The sequence below is a fragment of the Lactuca virosa genome, chromosome 4 (assembly GCF_052849685.1).
Source record: "Lactuca virosa cultivar CGN04683 chromosome 4, Lactuca_virosa_CGN04683_v6, whole genome shotgun sequence".
Taxonomy (NCBI): Eukaryota; Viridiplantae; Streptophyta; class Magnoliopsida; order Asterales; family Asteraceae; genus Lactuca; species Lactuca virosa.
The window spans coordinates 244,533,504-244,538,722 of record NC_136429.1 but is presented as its reverse complement, the minus strand read 5'-3'; the positions used below and the strand labels follow the sequence as shown (position 1 = coordinate 244,538,722).

Sequence of the window (5,219 nt, the reverse complement as noted above, 5' to 3'; positions counted from 1 at the left end):
GATCTTTGAACGAAAGTTCTAACCTGCTATGATAACTTGAATGTATCAGAAAACCCGCTCTGATACCAATTGAATGTTTGTATCGATCAGATACACTTAAGTATGAACAATAAAGAACAAGCAAAGAACAACGAACAAGATGATCACAAAGATACTTTCACTAAGAAAGGGGGTTCTCACAAAGAGAACAGGATCACAAAGACGGCACCAAGCCTATATTGGGGTTTAACCCTAATGTTGTTTATATACGATTACAATAACAAAGATCCCACTATTTTGGGATGTATACTAATTTATGTAAAGGTCTGATCCTAATCACTAAGATTACGGATCAGACATATATCCTATATATACAACGTATAACTTCCTAATATACATATGATCACCAAGATCATAGAGTTCATGTTAACGCTGATCATTCTAGAGCTGGTGTTGGCGTTGGTGGTCAGCTTTTGAGATTTTACTCATCAGATCATAAGGTGTGACCTTACAAGCGCTATTGACCGTTATTTACTACGAACCCCATCACCGTTATAGCGGCGATACACCCGATTATACACTTTAGTTCACATTTGGGCCATTTGGCTACTTTGTTAAAGAAAAATCCGATTGTGGGCTACTTAAATGTTAAATCTTTTTTTTTTAACCAGTCCACTACACTTGCATTTTAATAAGCCTAAATAACAAAACCTAATTAATTACAAAGTAAAAAGCATTCAAAGCAAAGAATGACATGTAACATCTCTTTCTACTACTTGGAAACCACGACGACTTAAGTTGTGATGATCTACATACACCTAGGGCTGTAAACGAACCGCACGAACATGAACGGGGGCTTGTTCATGTTCGTTCGTTTAAGTTAGCCGGACAAATGAACGAACACGAATGGATAAACGAACGTTCGTTTAACAAATACATTGTTCATGTTCGTTCATTTATGTTTGTGAACATGTTAAACGAACATAAACAACCGAACATAAATGAACAAAAATAAACAAACACAATTGAACATATATGAACATAAATGGGCATATAATATGGTAATGTAATCAAACACAATGATTGATATATGAACATAAAATGAACTTATATGAACGAACATAAATGAACGTAAACGGACAACATAAATGAACGTTCATGAACATAATTGAACGAACAAGAATCATTGTTCATGTTCGTTTGTTTAGTTAAACGAACGAGAATTTGTGTTCATGTTCGTTTGTTTATTAAATAAACAAACTTCCCGCCGAACGGTTCACGAACAGTTCGTTGAACGTTCAGTTCGTTTACGACCCTACCTACACCTATAAATCCATGAATGGTAATGGATTAAATATGTTTATTGTTAAATGTTTCTCTTTCAATGTTTCACACTTATAAACTCATTAATGTATGAATATGTGATTTAGCTTTTATCATTTAGTAAGTATTACCTCACTTAGTCATAGTGATAAGTCACTTTGAAGTTATGATCTTGTATAGACTTATAGTATTAATACACAAATATATAAATGTATAACATAAAATTATAAATTATACGTAATATTAAAAAATCGTTATACCACCGTGATAACCACGATTTCAAATAGTGGCTTGTGACCACTATTGAAATTTTGACCACGATAACTGTATAGGTAGCAAGTCACAACCTTCGTGTTATCTGCTTTAAATCTTTAACTCGTTATTTGCTTTAACTATAAGGTAGAAATCAGTAACAATTTCAACTTTTGAAGCTTAATTAAAAACCAAAATTTCTAAATCTCTCAAAGGAAAAAGGCTTGAGCAGTAAAGGAAAAGAAACTTGAAAAATGCTCACCTCTATTGTTAAGCTTTAATTGTTGAATGAAGAAATTTATAACTATTCGAAGCTAAATCTCAAATACTAACATTGATAAGACTAAGACCTAAAAGGAGAAAAAGAATTCTAGTGTTGTTGGTTATTTATGGTCTTTAAAACAGTACAAGAATGAGGATATTATTGATTGACGTTTGGGTAAGGAAAACGGTTCGACTAGTGGGTAAAGAATAGAAAACTCATTAAAATTTGGCAATTTTGATGGATAGGTAGGATCGGATCTAGATCCTATGACCATGTCTACGATCTTATATACAACACGACGATCTGACAATATTTACATAAGTACAATCGTAGGATATTACGATACTACTACGATCAAGAACCCGATCTTAACAACATGGACAAATATTGTACTTACTATTCTTTTGATCAAATTTCCCTTGGCTGGCTTATATCTTTCAACAGCTTCTTCATGTTCAATGAGGCTCCGTTGATTGTAGCTTCTGACGAATATGGAGTCGTTGAAATGAATCTGCTGCAAGCGGTGGGAATCGTCAACTTCTGGTTATTATTTGTAGCGATGGTGTTTGGGATGGGATCGGGAATGGGGACTGTCAACAATATAACTCAAATAAGTGAGTCTCTCCTACTCAACTTTTCAGATCAATGCGATGGTTTCTCTATGGAGTATATGGAACATTCTTGGCCGATTTGATGGTGGTTTTGGGTCTGATGTGATTTTACACACATACAGATTGGGGAGATCATTGTTTATCTTCGCATCAGAGGGTTTTATGCGTTGATTTTGCAAAGACGATCGAAGCAAATTCTGGTGTGATTTTGGATATTGCTTCCACTTGATTGATTCATTTTTATTCCATATAAATAAAACTTAAAAATTATAAACATATAATATAATAATTAATGAAGAAGAAAAGAAAAATAAATATAATCAGAAACAGATATCACAGAGGCGGAATTGACCGGGGAGATTAGAATTCTCTCGCCGGAAAAAATGGCGGTGAATAACAACAAATGGATCGCTACGGTTGCCAGCATATGGATTCAGTGCACAAGTGGTTCACTCTACACTTTCTCCTTCTATTCTTCGACCATCAAATCCAGTCAAGGATATGATCAGTCAACCCTCGATATCGTCTCCGTCTTCAAAGACTTCGGCGCCAACTCCGGTGTCCTCTCTGGCTTACTCTACTCCACCGTCGCCTCTCCGTCCTCCACCATCACTTTTCGAGGAAGAAGATGCGGTGGGCCGTGGATTGTACTCTTGACTGGTGCGATTCAGTGCTTTGTCGGTTACTTTCTGATGTGGCTTTCCGTCACCGGAACGATTCCTCGGCCACCACTACCCTTCATGTGTTTATTCATGCTGTTAGCTGCTCATGGAGTCACCTTCCTCAACACGGCAAATGTTGTCACAGCTGTTCTCAACTTCCCTAATCACAGTGGCACCATTGTCGGCATCATGAAGGTCCTCCATCCCTCTCTCCCTCTCTCCATCCATCTTCAATTACTTCATATCTTTGCTGTTTGATTCTTAAATTAGATTTCGAGTGAATGGTGGTAACTATCTCACGCACAACAAGTTTTGATAATTTGTCTCACATAAAGTATCTACCTTTTTGGCTCTCTGAACAGGGGTTTCTTGGGTTGAGTGGAGCAATACTACTTCAACTATATCAAACAGTATTCAAAGACGAACCAACCCCATACATTCTCATGTTATCCCTTCTTCCATTTCTAAACACTTTGATCTTCATGTGCAATGTAAAATCCTTCCAAACAAACGAAATCAACGAAAAGAAACATCTCAACACTTTATCACTCATTTCCCTAATCATTGCAGCCTATCTCTTCTCAATCATAATCATACAACAAACACTTTCCCTAAACTTACCAACACGAATCATCATCTCCCTTGTTCTTCTCATCCTTCTAGCATCACCTCTCTACGTTACACTCAAATCACATTCAACTCAAAACTACCAATCACTAAATACCAATCAAGAAATCTTGGAAGAACATGAACATGAACATGAACTTGAAAATGAACATGAATCTGAATCCATCAAACACGACAAGAATCTGTTACAAGCTATACGCACAGTAAATTTCTGGTGTTTATTTTTTACAACAGCAACAGGAATGGGTACAGGGTTAGCAACTGTAAACAACTTAGCTCAAGTGGGTGAGTCTTTAGGCTACAGTAGCCATGAGACTACGACTCTAGCCTCATTATGGAGCATTTGGAACTTTGTGGGCCGGTTTGGTGCTGGATATGTCTCGGACCATGTTCTTTATACTAAAAAATGGGGTAGACCGGTGTTCATAGCCATCACTTTAGGGCTCATGAGTATAGGCCATTGTGTGATTGCTTCTGGGTTTCCTGGGGCTCTTTATGTGGTTTTGTTTTGGTGGGTGTTTTTTATGGGTCACAATGGTCGTTAATGCCTACAATTGCTTCTGAAGTCTTTGGGGTTTCACATTTTGGGACGATTTTTAATACTATTACAATTTCGGGTCCGATTGGGTCGTATTTTATTTCTGTGAGGGTGATTGGGTATCTTTATGACAGAGAAGTGGGTCGAGGGGTGACAGAGTATTGCAGTGGAACTCACTGTTTTCGGTTGTCTTTTGTTATTATGGCGTTTGTGACGTTTATGGGGTCTATGGTTGCTATGTGGTTGTTCTTTCGGACTAGAGGGTTGTATGAAAAGATTGTGGTAAAAAGAGATAGTTGTTCTAGCTGAATAAGTGGGAGGATTATCTTATTGATTAGTCGTTTAAGTGTAAGTGTGTGTAGATAAAATTAATGATGAAATTTGTTTGTGTGGAAAGAAATGAAGGGGTTACCCTCTTATTATTTTATCGGGTTAAATGATGTTTGATAAAAAAAAATCATTAAAAGGTTAACTCTAAATCATTTTGAATACAAAATGATCATTTGATATACTCTAATTGTACCTATGACCGATCATCAAATGACTTCTAGCCCAGCGGTATCAGGTGATGTCCTCCATTCTTGAGGTCGAGGGTTCAAGTCTCGTTGTGGACATAAGTGGATTTAGGTGTTAGTTTAGTAGTATACTAGGTTACAACCCGTGGGAACCAATGGTAAAATATTTATAAAAGATTTAAATTATTAATAAGCAATAAAATTTAATTTATATGATAAATGATTTACACGATCATATTACAATTAAATGATCAATGAAAATTTTACATGGATTTCTAAATAATTGGATATTTGAAAAAAAAAAAACTATATGACCAATTACCAAGAAATTCAGAGATGTGATGATAAAAAATATATACTATGTCATTGGATCTTTACCTGCTCAAATGCACTTATAGGCATTATACGCAAGAATGAATTTGCTCAAAGAATTGGTTTGAATCAGTA

General features: G+C 36.0%; 1 pseudogene across 1 annotated transcript; it reads left to right on the top strand.

Annotated features, from left to right (window-relative positions):
• Positions 1-2,688: 2,688 nt before the first annotated feature.
• On the top strand, positions 2,689-4,679 carry LOC145108160 (protein NUCLEAR FUSION DEFECTIVE 4-like; annotated as a pseudogene). The gene is made up of 2 exons (XR_013708085.1): positions 2,689-3,287; positions 3,455-4,679. The product of XR_013708085.1 is annotated as a protein NUCLEAR FUSION DEFECTIVE 4-like (transcript).
• Positions 4,680-5,219: the final 540 nt, after the last annotated feature.